The following is a 15,112-nucleotide window of genomic DNA, read 5'->3' as shown; positions in this document are numbered from 1 at the left end:
ATCGAAAACGAATGAAACTTAAAAAGTCCAATTCTAACATCATATGAAATCCTCAAATGACCAAAATCATTTTAATTTGAATTTTCATATTTGACTTGAAATCGTTGTAGATGCAAGATTCCTGGATTCAGCAACCAGACATTTGATGATGAAGACGCCACCTACAATCTGACAAAATGTACATACATTATGAATTCAACAACATATTCGTGCAAAAGCTGGGTGTACGATCAAAGTGTTTATTCTGATACCCTTATATCGTCGGTATGCATGATTTAATCATTAACCTTTGATACAATCTCTTCCCTTGTATACAGTTTCAGACAAACATCATGACCATATTGATATTGACTTGCTGTGTATCGTGCATGAATAGTGAAATCAACAATGAAATTATCCATAGTCCTGAATTCCTGAAAAGGAGATTTAGAACATCGTTTTTCTCTCCATATTCCATACATCAAAGAACGAATATCACTGTTTTTGTTGACGTCATATGCTTCAACGGTACACTTTGAAAATGATACAACAATGTGTTTGTAATGTCAACTATGTAAACTTTATGTTTACAAAGTTAAATTAATTAATAAAGGCAATTTGTATTCAAAATATGTGGAAAATAAGCATAAAAGGGTTTTCAATGTATGAAAATGATAATTATTTGGGACTAAGAGGGTTAATTTCCTATTAAAAAATGTGTATCACATATCACATAGCCCGGACATTTGTTCTTCTACGAACAAGTACCCAAGGGAGACGGATTTATATAAGTTCTTGTTTCCGAATCCCTATATTTCTATTGTATAATTGTAATTTGTGCACTTTTGAAAAATAAAATATTGTTTACTCTAAGTACCCAATATCTCTTTTTTAGACTAAAAAATAGATGAACAAATCTACAGTTCCGATTTTGGAAAAAATCTTTTACGCTTGACAAGTTTATCATGATATACGAGATTGTAAATGATGACTCAACTGGTGATGGTTGGGTAGGGGAACGATCTGTAAGATATGGAATAATGATAATAATTATAGAATAACTAATTGAAGAATTCAAATATAGAAAAAGTTTCAACGAGTGACCGAGCAACACATTGATTGACGATGAGTTAATCATCAATATTGTTCGGTCACGAATCGAATATTTTCGATATTTGAATTCTTTGATTAGTTATTCTTTTTATTACATTGACAATAGGATTTTTCATGGAAATAAAGTAGAAAATGCAAGGAACTATATCTTTTTCTACGCATTCACAATTTGTGTTGATGCAACGTAATCGATAACGACTTGACAACACCTATTGTTGTATGACGTCAGTAGAGTGAAATTATCGAGTTTATTTCACATGTGAAATTATCGGTTTTTGTTTCACTGGGAAATCACGGTAATTCATTGAAACCAATATAATAAATATCCATAACAGCGCAACCCAAATATGCAAGTTCGGCTTGTTTATTAAAATATATCTTGCACTTTGAAATAATTCCAAAATCTAATCTTGAAATACATGATAGGTTTTATTGTTTTTTTAGTTTAATTTGGTATGTGACAGGAAGTTTTACCGCAGTCATCTTGTTATGGCACACCATTTGGGGTCATTTTCGGGAATGATTATCATGAGTTGTTTTGCTGACATGTAAGTAATTTAATACGAGTCTCAAATATCTGGTAGATAATAAAACATTGAACATGAAAATAAGATGTTAGTGACATGAGACAACTATCCACCAGAGACCAAATAACATAGATGTAAACAACTATAGGTCACTGCACTGCATTCAAAAAATATAATAAAAACAACACTTTATAAATTTCATGCGGCCGAAGCACTTTTCTGGATTTACCTTCATCAATATCTGCTTCAACAATGACAATAATTTCGCGAAGTTACTTACCCTCGGGACTAATATTCCTTACCAGCTTAAAAGGATGGATACGCATTAAGATTTTAATTTTCGCGAATGTTTTGTAAAGGCAAACCAAAGGCAACTGGTGTTAGATGTTTACCCTCCTTCTTTAAAGCTCGATCAGTGGGCAACCAAAGGTATAGAAAAGACCACACCATACAGACACTACAGGAAAAGCACTTAACACAATACTAACGGTATACTAGATAACAGAAATCACAAGTATAAACGAAATAATAATTAGATATACCGTATCAAAGACTGATCAAACTTAAAGTAACTGAAAGCAAGATTTTAGTACTAAACATGCTGAACTGAAATCATGCTGTCCCGCACTCTAATATCGGTGGCTGTGATTTAAGATGATTTTATACATCAATCTCATACATTGTAGGAAGAAACAATTTTTTGCCAAGACTGTACAGTGTAAAAAAAGAAAAGACATGCTTTAGTCTTACTTCAAACTGTGAATTAGCAAATTCATGTTTATCCCAAAAAGTATAAGAACAATTCCAGTATAATTGTAACCTTTTAGATTAACAATCGTGAATGATTGAAGTTTTACATAAACTTTTGTGTAGTAAAGTGATGTGTTATCTTTTTTTTTTTGTTGAAAATCGCATATTTAATTGATTTGTTTCAATACTTGAATATTATTTTCATCCTTCATTTAATCCATAGATTCAAACTTTAATACATCAGACGCTATTCTCGATATTTCAAATCGGCACAAGGCGCATGCAAAGGTTATCAAAGTAGTTATGAAAAGGAATCCCTTAATTCTTCAAGAAACATTTGAAGAAGCTTATCTATTAACTTTATATTTTCATTTACAGATTTGGGCGGAAACCGATTATTTGTTTAGCTAATACTGTCTTATTTGCTGCAAACATTGCTCAGCCGTGGTCACAACATTTTTTTCTTACAACATTCCTGCGATATTTGAACGGTCTCAGTGGAACTGTTGCGTACGTATCTGGATTCATCTTAGGTAAATGAAATTACAAAATATTATTCTCATGCAGAGTTTATGCAATTTTAATTGATAAGCGATAAAGATTTCTTATCATAGTTGATAAATGAATAGATATTCAATAAATAGATAAGGAAATATAAAAGACGAAAGAAAAAAAAAAGATATTTCTCTAGTTCAACAAACAATATGTAATGCCTCCTTCACATACACGGTGTCCAATGTAATACTTCCGTCAAAAACTTTGCTGACTTGTACAAACACAAACGCTTTCCGAGAGAATATGACTTAATCTTCAGAAATTTTTGATATTATTATCAAATAGATACATGATTTAAAAAAAAATCTTATGAGTTCTATTAGTTTTCTCTGATTTTTACAAATGTCACTTGTAATTAGATGGAAGATATTCCATTTAGTTAATGTAAGAAGTTTGTCGATATTTTTGTCGTTTTTTAAAACTTCATATCTTCTCGGTTATTGTCATATGTATAATAGCCAGTAAATCATACACGTGATATCTTAACCTCTAACGTTTACAGTCTCGAGAATTTGGAGTGTTGTTGTCAATATTAAATTTGAAGTAAAAGATCAACAGTTAGAAATAAGGTTCTGGCAATTTTTACAGTAAGCGTAAGACAGAAAGAATAGTTCATTTGGTGTTATGAAAAACAAAACAAAAATATGATAAATAGCAAAGAGGCATCAGTTTTGGATCATAACATAACTTGACTATATTATAAATATTGACAAAATCAAGTCCTCTATCAATATATTTAAAATAAAAATATGACGTTTTGATCTATTTTTTGCGTCAAAAATTGCATACAAACCATAATATAGTTTAATTGATCGACTGGTGAACATAAGTTGAGAAAAACAAAATCGAAAGATTGATTTGAATTTTTGTAAACGGGATATGGGATAGTTTTAACAGTGTACTTCAAATCAAGCTGACAAAAATATGATAAAAGAACAGAGTATTTTCCATAAAATTTATGTTGACAGTTCTCAATTTGAAAACTATAAAAAAAGACCTTTATTTGAAACAGACAACAGACTGAAGCATTGACATTTGATAAACTATCTGCGGATTTCAAAATTGTTTTGACTAATGTATGAAATACTGTAGTGACACTTCATCATAAATAGCTACTTTTATGTTAAAAAACTTTAAAATTTATTTCAGCGTTATTCCAGAATCTCCTAGATGGTTGATTGTCAAGAAAAAATTCAGTAAAGCAGTCGAGATGTTGAATAACATGGCTGATATTAACGGAACTAAAATTCAATTTGACACTGACAACATAGCTTGTTGTATAGAAGAAAGACATCAAATCTCCTTCTTAATATCTGTAAAAAGTGTGATTACATCGAAACTGTTGTTTATTCACACACTCATTTTATCATTTAATTGGTAAGGAATTTTCATGAAAAAAAGTTATACAAACACTATGAAACTGTTTTGTAAACTATCTCTTCATAACTTTCATACTGTTTGCAATTCTGCTTCTTGACATCATTCTTTAATGAAGTGATATGAAACCATTCCCCAACCTTGGAAAAATATTAATTTTGTGTAATCTGTACATCACAAGAATTATGAGAAACAATGACGCAGACATCTCTTCAAAGAAAGTTTTGCAACTGTTCTGCTAAACTTTTTTTGGAGTAGCATATACCATAATAAAATAATAGCAGTATATAGTCAATATTAAGGGAAATTTACCTTCGAACCTCAAACATGGACTAACCTTCAAATCTTAAAAAGATATCAATTTTCAAATATCATTGAATTGAGCGCCATTAATGATATCATGTGTCGGAAGTCGTCGATACCTGTGCTTGAAAATATATAATCGTGAGCGCCAAATCTTCTATATTTTACTTATAAACAGAATTTAGTTTTCTGTTAATTGTCAACAAGACGCATGTAAAGGGATCACCATACGATCTTTTACAGAATGTTGATAATTGAATAAAACTGTCTTTGTTATAACAAGGAGACGCTATTAGCCTGTCCCAATTCAGGATCCTGTTATTCAGTAGTTTTCGATTGTCGCTATCTATCATGTTTGATGTTGGTTTATTGTCTATAAATCAGGCCATTGGTTTCCAGTTTGAATAGTTTTACCGTTTGTAATTTCGAGAGCTTTTACAGCTTACTATATGGTATGGGTTTTGCTCATTGTTGAAGGTTGTACGGGAAGTAAGGGAAGTATGTTGATGATGAGTAGTAAACAGATCATATTATAAAAGTAAGTTCGAAGCCAAAATATGGAATAAGTATGTTATGTAAATTGATGAGAATGAAAGTGTTAAGACAATGCAAAAAAAAACAATCTTTAGAACATTCGGCGGTGGGCCCATAATTCATTCATCTGGAACGAGTTAAACGATAGCAACGCGACATCAAAATTTTTCAAGATAGTTATTCCAAATGATTAACTGTCTGTACAGTAAAAGATCTTTACGATGGTTTTATATCAATTAAATTGACACGTGGAGGGGGGTATGACAATCACACTTTAACTCAAATATTGACACAGGGGTTGGTTATGATGATCACTTTAACTCAAATATTGACACAGGGGTTGGTTATGATGATCACACTTTAACTCAAATATTGACACAGGGGTTGTTATGATGATCACGGTTAAACTCAAATATTGACACAGGGATTGGTTATGATGATCACGGTTTAACTCAAATATTGACACAGGGGTTGGTTATGATGATCACATTTTGACTCAAATATAAACATCTATCAGTGATGATCTATATTCTTATTCATGACGATCCTTTTCTTTCTTAGGTTTGCTGTGTCTTTATTGTATTATGGTATTACCATGAATGTTGGCAAGCTTGGAGGTGATGTTTACGTCAACATTGCCATTTCCACCTCTGTTGGCATGCTTGGAGAGATCTTCGCTTTGTTGGCTTCATATAGAATTGATCGGAAAAGCTGTACATATCTTATATAATTGTTGGTGGAATAGGGTGTTTGTTAACTATAATCCCTTCATTGTATGGAAAGAAATATAAGTAAATGATACACAATGATCCAACACTTGTTAAATAAATATCTGAATATATGAACAAAGCCAAACGAAACCTGTCAAAAATGTGGATTATCTCAGATGTCCGACAGGATTAGAAGTTTCTGCTGCACTGGTTCAACCTGTCGTAGAATGCATGTTGAAATCCAATAGGGTATGATAATGCTTTGTGTCATAGCTAATTGATAAATGTCTCTGGTCTAAATCTAAATCACCACCAAATTCTTAAACTATTGGAACATGAAAATTATCTTACCTTAAAACATGACAACATAGAAACGGACTATTTGATAATAACTGCCATATTCCTGACTTGGTAAAGGACAGTTTAAGAAAAAATGGTGGATTGAACCTGGTTTTATGGCTAGCCAAACCTCCCGCGTATATGGCAATGTTAAAAAAAATACCGCTTAAAGACAACATTACGTGATAGTTTAAGATATCAATAGATCACGGCATGACATAGAGAAACAACAAATACACAATGTATTTGAAATGAAATATTATAAACATAATACAGATAACAAATTCCTAAGCACATTTATTAACCCTATGGAACAATTTAGGGTGAATTCATGCGCTTCGGAAATTTTAACAGTTTCTGCGAACAAATGAAAGTTTCTTTTTGTAATTTTATTGGGGTGTAAAAGTGTTGACCGAAGCATATTGTGTATGAAGTCCGCGCATCATTCTAAAAATGTGTGCACGATCAACACTTTTACACCCCAATAAAATTACAAAAAGAAGCATTTATTTCTCATAATTACATTTTTATGTTAATATGACCAACAAAAAAAGTTTTATCAAGTTTTTCTTTCATTTACCTGTGCACTTTTTGTGTAAGCACGTGTCATCACGACTGTAACATTTCATTTTGATATGAAGGTGAATTTTTGAATGACGCGCGATTGTTGTTAGCCACTTACGGATTCTCGTGAAACATACATGTAATGTAATTATTTAAGAATTGAATGCTTCTTTTTGTAAATCTATTGGGGTGTAAAAGCGTTGACATTTTGCATGAAGCGCGAAAGCGCTTCATTCTAAAAATGTGCGCACGGTCAACGCTTTTACAACTTTTACAATTTATAAAATTACTAAAAGAAACATTCAATACTTATAATTACATTTTTTTGCTAGGATCATGAAAACACGATTTCTATCAAGTTTTCTTTTATTTACCTGTGCACTTTATTGTGGAAGCTCATGTGATCATGAATATAACATTTCATTTTGAAATGAAGGTTGATTTCAGATTGACGCGAGATTGTTGTTAGCCAATCAAAATAACGTATGATAATGAAACATACATGTAATGTAATTATTGACAAGTAAATCTGGATGATACTTGTTATTGCTATATATATAAGCCATGAACGAGGGAGAAGTAGTAAACATAACAGATGACCTAAAACATATATAACATTCGAAGAGATGACTTCAACTTTATCATTAAGAACATTGACTAAAAAGCTTCATTGTAAGAAGCTATCCTTTAACAATAAAATCCTGATAAAAAACGGTAGCTTTTAAATGTCATTAACAACATATATACACTCCATGTTAAGAAACTGTTGAAATTTTGTCACATAAAAATGAAAAGTTCACAGTAACTGTTTGGAAGATAATACATCACCCTTTATCGTTAAGTTTAATTTTTTAACAGGTCATCGCTCCAAATTCCTAGGAGTATTTAAAAAAAAACCCCGATTTTATCGGTACAATGCTGTAAACGTTTTAACCGTTTTATATTAAAGAGAAACATATTATACTACTAAATACCTAAAGGTACGATTTTCTTACAGTAGATTTGCATTTTTGTATTAAAATAGATATATGGAGATCGACTTCTAGAGGTTATATAACTTCTCTTCTTTAATCTATATTATTTAAGAAACACACACAATTATGCCAAGAGAGAGAACACTATCAGGTTGAAGTTAAACAAAATTATGTTAAGTTAGCTTTAATTAAAATGACCTGTTTCAACCCACCATTTCAATTCCAAAGCAAGAGCAATAGAGTGAATAACCAATTGCTCCAATAAGGTTTCCTTAAGACATTTTCCCCAGACCAGCAAAAGTATATATGGACAAAAAATTGTCAAGAAGATATATTTAAGTTCAATGTTTAAGCTTTCTATACCAATGTAAATGCAGCATTTTCCAATGTTACATCATCCATCTTCTTAAATTTCTATTTTCATACTTTACAGCTTTACAGTTCCTGTTAATTGCACTGGCTATGATTGGAAAGTTCACTTCTAATGGAGCATATTTACTCATATATTTATATACTGTATAGAAATAGCTACTACTGTTACCCGTGGATTCTTTCTAAGCCTGTGTTCCGCAGCTGGTAGAATTGGCTCCATTTCGTCCTCTTATATAGGAGATTTAGTAAGTTGACACCAAACGTTTCACGGCTTCTCTCATTTGAAATAAATTTGAAATAACAGCAGTATTGAACGAAAATGTTATACGGTAATTGAATGAATAAAGAAAAATTTTCTGCACAAACAATAAAAAACAACTCTGTTTCATTTCATGCAGTTCCAATTTTATAGTATAAATGATAATATTTAATTTACCCATTTAAACATTGTTGTTATATTGCACTTTGTAGGGTTTATTGCTTGATACGAAATTTGGACGTGCCTTACCTATTATCATATTAGGTGCTGTTGGCTTTACGGCTGGTATACTTTGCATATTTTTGCCTGAAACTAAAGGCGCCATCTTACCAGATACTGTTGCAGATGCTGTGAAATTAGGAAGGTAATTATCCGGGCACAATGTATATTAGTTTTCATAATGTTAATTTACTAACATCTGTAAATGGAGATATTTTCTTTTGAAAAACTATTAGATAGCATTGTGAACATTTATTGCTTCTTATTACTTTTTATGTAAAACGTGAACAAAGGTTATCTACAGATGTATGTTAATTATTTCATCAATGGCTCATGTCGGTTGCCTGGAGATAGAAACAACGGTATTACCAGGAAAATTGAAAATGCCAGAGAACTCCTTGTCTTTTAGTCTTTCTTTTCGCAATGGTTCAACATAAGGTATTTAAACAACCCCTCAATATCTTCGTACAGTTTTGTTACTACTTACAAGCAAATCACCAAACCAATATTTCTTAATGGTAAAGATAAAACAATATTTTGGAAAGTGTTATGTACCAATGTAGGAAGGAATACATGTGTCATATAATTACTCTACAGATATGTCCCATTTATCATATCAACAATTTTGTCTTCCCTTATGCGGTCATGATTTAAAATTGACCTGAATTACCACTGGAATTTTCCCTTTTCTCAAACAACACAACAGACCCAGTCAACTCACAGAACAGGAGCTACTTGCTTTTCATGACAACTTCAGTTCATCGTCAGTTTTACGTTTAGAGTTCATGTTTCTTAATTTTTTAGTTATTTGTGAAGTATTATTTAGACTCGTTTTTCTTGTCTCCCTTTTCATGGTGCAGTCCATCATTCTTCCATGTGTGGTCTTTGGTGTCCACCTTTAGTATTTTCTTATATTTATCACGCAGAAAGTCAGAACTTTCGTATCATCTACGTACTAGCTGGCAAAATACCTTTCTGGAAGTCCTTGTTTTTTTATGATATTTTTTTTTTCGAAAATGTTCTCCAACTAAAGATGGGGTTCGTGTTGTTTAGTCTTTAGTTTTCTTTGTTGTGTTTTCTGTACAGTTGTTTGTCATTTGATCTTATTCTTTTTTTGCCATGACGTTGTCAGTTAATTTTCGACTTATGAGTTTGAATGTCATTTTAAATATTTAGCCTCTCTCTCCTGAACACGTCACATTTGAATTCAGCAATTGTGCTCAAGACCATAGTTTTAAAAAAAACTTGTTCAGAAATTCAATAAAAATCTTATATTTTTGTAAGTGCTAATTAGGAATTAAACAACTATCATAACGTAACAAGATTTAGTACAAAATGGCAAAAGTATTATGATTACCTTCGACAATAACGTGTATTTATATAGAAAGATTAAAAAAACTTCCTGTATGAAATTGTATCTATAAACATGCATAATTTATTTTCAATTTTGTAAGTATATTTCTGTATAATATTACTCATAATATAAAAATAAGAAGATATTGTATGATTGCCAATGAGAAAACATCATCCACAAGAGATCAATAGGACATAAAAGTAAAGAGGAAACAGTACAGTCTTAATCAATGAAGAAAACTAATATTACAGTTGGATAAAGATATTGTCAACTATCAAAATTAAAATCATAGCTGACTTAGTTCAATGATTGAATTAAAACAAATTTGAATTAAAGTAAAATGTATATCTTTCAGTTTAATCAGCAGTAGTTTACCGATGTTCAAATCCCGTAAATCGATAAAGTAGATACAACTTAAAGTATCAAACAAAAACTGAGCGAATCGCATCAAAGCCATAAGGAGCGAAACTGGGTCGGAAGGGTCAGCGTCTCATTCAACGCATGTCTCAACCTTCTTACGAATCCACGCTCAGTCAAAGTGTCATAATCGGGAATATGTGTCGAAAATCAGCAGAATTACAGATCAGACGACTATTCTTACATCTAAATATCTAAGACCGCGAAAACTTGTTTCCAAAATTAATGACATTTAGGTTTGTGAATACCGTGTTCATTAAATTTTCAAAAATACAAATATCATTGCCATTTCATAAATAATTACCTATATATTTGTCAATAAATTAAGTAAAAGTTTTGAAAAGTTTATATTTTCGATAGCATTGTTTCATCGTTTTTATCGTCATAAAAGTATTACTTAAGATCAGGACACCTCTGCATAAGCCATTTCTCGTTTTGTTCATAATGGGTATTGGAACTGTCATATGACAGCAAGTGTTTTAAGAATATATGGTTTTAAAAAAAGATTTAGCTCTCTCGAAATGATAATTTGATAATGCTTCCTACATTGAACCTTGTTAATATTCACTTCATAGTTGTTGGTAACAAGGAAGCAGAAGAAGATCTGGTTGTAAAATCACGTGATGAAGACAACAGAGATTACGAGTTGCTTGATACGGGGAAAATTGATGGCATAAAAATGTAACTATTTCATTATTAAAAGTAACAAAACAATTATGTAAGAATCTATATTTTTGTTGTTTTCTATTCAGAAATGAGAATGGATTTTGGTGGCGCGTTTCTTTTGTTGTTGAGTACAGTTACTTTAGCTGACTTCATGCGTACATTGTGAATGCTATAGTCATGTCGATCGGTTGGTTACATTGTATTGTTATGACAACGTGTACTCTATGAGTGTTTAGGTTCATTCCCGTACATTTTCATTCAACATTAATCAAATAATAACACTAAACATTCATGACTAAATATAACTTTTCCCCAATGCATTTTCACTTACTTTCATAGCACTTTTACATTGATATGTAATTTATTGTTAACTTCTTTGTTTAAAAGATACTAATTCAAATAAATCTCAAATTCAAGAAGGTTTTCCCCCGATTTAAATGCTTTCTATACAAATGTTCACCTATTCAAAAGAACTTAATCAGCAGTATTTCAGAAAATAAGAGATCAATCCATTTTTTTTATATTCTTAGTTACAGTTCAACGAGCACAAGTTGTATGCAATTTTTTTTCAAAATTTGTGACATATCCTAATAACTGTACATTGACGACCTTATAATCAGATTACTACCATGAACTGGTAATCTGAATTGCATCTTATAAATCGCTTTCCCATAATGTAAATGCTATTGGTAATCTAGAGAAGGTGTTCTTACTGAATAACTTATCCAAGAATGTTTGTCAAAAATTTTAAACGAGTGTCTTTCGTTTTCTATGTTGTGTTTTGTGTACTGTTCTTTGTTCTTTCATCGTTTTTTTGCTTTTTGCCATGGCATTGTCAGTTCGTCTTGTGAGTTTGAATATCCCTAAGGTATCTTTCGCCTCTCTTAAACCGAATTCTTATTATTTCGACTTTTAAGGTAAATGAAGTAGAAAACGCATGGACTTTAAAAATCTACAGACTGATTTCAACGGTATGATTGCCAATGAGACAACTCTCATCCAGATTACACTGTTCCAAGTTGGGGATGAGTTGAGCCCGAGTGTTGGCTTTCAAGTTGGCTTCTGGTCTTTTTTTTATCAATTGTTTTGTTGATTTAATACTACTTTCAAATTATTGAATAACTTCCTGCTAAAGAAATTTCAATAGATGCTAGGCAAACAAAAATCAACCTGTTTTTGTTTATTCATTCCAATATAGTTTGATATTTTAAGTTTTTTCCTCATTTATTTATTTAACATTGAATCAATCAGTAAAGTTAAAATTTATGATACTCATAAAAAGGTATCTTCCAAGTTATCTTCTATAGCAGTATGAGGCAAACTATAATAAATTTAAATTAATAAGTGGGAATCCTTCAGTTTATTGAAGCGTTATTGTACGAATTATGATTCTTGTTTGATCACGTTTTACCTTTTCTCATTTTTTAAACACCTATCGTAATTCAGTAATTAGTGTGTAACATCGAAATGATTAAAAATTTTTATTTTACTGTGAATAGTCATGCAATGTTGAAGGTTGTCGGAGATTTTCACTAAATATCAGAAGTAAAAAACATTAGAATTTATTACTTTTTAACTTATTAGGAGAATTACGTGTTCATGACATACATTTGAAATTTCAATTATCAGTTTAAATTAATTCAAAATTTTCATTTATCTTAAGATGAAATATAGCTTGAAATATTGTATATACATCTGTAGATTGTTGAAGACTGTATGTTGACATTTATACATCGTATAGTAATTTGGTATATTGGTACCTATCTAGTTTACTTTTACCCCACATCTCCTTTCTTTAATAAGTATGAGCTTATAAGTTGCACTTTGTAAATACAGCTGTTTCTCAAACCACGCCTCTTTTGGGGAGATATATAATATTCATAGATATGTTAATTTGTTAATGTACTGGTTCCCATTTATGATCTCTGTGTTTCATCTCATAGAGACATCACTTGGGAATGTAACTAGTATAGAAAAACATGGTAGCGCCTAAATTTTAATTCTTAGGAGGTCCAAATATGAAGGTAAGGGTAGTATAGAATTTTAGTATAAGTTTAAACTCTTAGAAGTTCAGGGCATATAAATGTTGAAAATATGCCGCACAGCCCTATACTTTGACCTTTGAATACAATAGTAGTGCATATAAACTTTCCGTTCTGGGATATTATTTTTCACGAAACTTCATAGTAAAAGTGTCACAGTTTTAGCCGCAAAGGGAGTTCCTATAGGAAATTGCATTGTCTATATTTACAGAATAGGGTTAAAAAATAGAACGTACAGAATTTCACAAAACCTGATTTATCTCAGAGATTTTAAAGAATTTAACTCAAATATGAAGTTTTATAAATATTTCATGAAGATTGAGAAAATCCTGAGCCTTAACTATGATGACTCAGCATAAATTCACAGTTTACAGTATGCATGGTTTACTTAAAGCCCTGAATTCAAAATAAATTCATAATATATGCCTATTTGTGATTTAAATTGTTTAGAAGTGCTTATATTTACTCTTCGCAGTCATTGCAACTCGTTGATCCTTCCTAAATAATTTTGTTATGTTATTTTTGTCCTGTCGATAACCCAAAAGTAAGCCGTTACACCTAAATGTGTTTTTTTGTGATCGCGGCATTAAAAAGTACAAGCTAGAATTACAAAAAGACCTCAATAAAACTTACAATAGTGTGTTCTATCCTAAATATATACTAAATACTCCACATTGCTAGAAACAGGGAAAATATTTAGGAAATGTGAGGCCCCAGGGGGCAAAAAACAGAAACTAGAGGCTCTCAAGAGCCTGTGTCGCTCACCTGTATTTACTGACATAATTAATAGTAGTATTAGATATAAGATAATATTAGATAGTATAATGAATTTTAAGATAATAACAAAATGTTTGAATATTTTTATTATAATAAACACAATAATATTCATCAGAAATTTACATATTTCATTAAGCATTTAATTATTTTCATCTTCAACCTTTTCTTTTTAACCAGAATGTTTTGTCAACATCCAAACATTGAGAGTAAAATTTTTAAGTATTTGAAAAGTAGATACATGTAATTGTACGCTACTAAATTGTCAACTGCACAACACAGTAAAATAAATCTTTACTGCAAATTAATGTTAAAGCTATTTCCAATAGGTAAATTATATTTGCTGTCTATAGGTGTCTTTAAATTTTTTGCATTCATCATATTTTACTTCCAAAGGGCTAGAAGTACAAGTATTTAACAGATTTTTCATTTAAACTGATCCTATTCAGTTGAAATATATCAGTTGCCAATTTCTATTTGATATTACGAAGGCATTTTGTCCCAATTATTGTTTTTAAACTAGCACTCCTTGTGTGTGTTACCTGCAAAAGTCCCACCATAAACGATTTTTTTTAACTTTACATTGAAGAGCTTCAATCTGCAATATCTTAATACCACAAAGAAAGTATATCATAACAAGTCCAATAAATAAATCTGAAATTCATGACATCTTTATTCATGTAAAGTAAGTAATATGGCTCAAATATTTCTTATATATTCCTTCAATACCAATACTATTAATTAACCCCAGGATATGAGAACAAGGGACTCAATTCAATTAAAAATATTTTTCAAAACTACTATAAAGTATAAAATATTTTTGTTTACAACAGCTGTTTAAAAGGAATTGTCAACTCAAACTCCATATTTGTAACATAGCTTATCAAATGAATATCCTAGATATTTTGGGAAACAACTTTATTTGCAATAAATGCTTACGTTTCAGAGATATAAGCCAAAAACTGCATTTTACCCATATGTTCTATTTATAGCAATGATAGCCATATTGGTTGGCAAGTGGGGTCACCGGACACATTTCTTTAACAAGATACCCTAATAATGATTTTGGCCAAGTTTGCTTGAATTTGTCAATATAGTTTTAAAGGAGAAGAATTGTAAAAGATTACAAAAGAATTACGAAAAAATTGTTAAAAATTAACTATAAAAGGACAATAACTCCTTAAGGGGTCAGTTGACCATTCTGGTCATGTTGACTTATTTGAAGATCTTACTATGCTGAACATTATTGCTGTTTTGAGTTTATCTTTATCTGTAATAATATTC

General features: G+C 30.8%; 1 protein-coding gene across 1 annotated transcript in view; it reads left to right on the top strand.

Moving 5' to 3' along the window:
- The first annotated feature begins 250 nt into the window (after positions 1-250).
- Positions 251-15,112, top strand: part of LOC127729228 (solute carrier family 22 member 3-like) — a 55,889-nt gene continuing 41,027 nt past the window's right edge. The window contains exon 1 of the mRNA XM_052236958.1: positions 251-264. The gene's annotated coding sequence lies outside the window, so the exon portion shown is untranslated. The remainder of the gene's footprint in view (positions 265-15,112) is intronic.

This window comes from Mytilus californianus, unplaced genomic scaffold, assembly GCF_021869535.1.
Source record: "Mytilus californianus isolate M0D057914Y unplaced genomic scaffold, xbMytCali1.0.p SCAF_2, whole genome shotgun sequence".
Taxonomy (NCBI): domain Eukaryota; kingdom Metazoa; phylum Mollusca; class Bivalvia; order Mytilida; family Mytilidae; genus Mytilus; species Mytilus californianus.
Note: the sequence above shows the minus strand (reverse complement) of the source record. Positions and strands in the feature narration are given on the sequence as shown.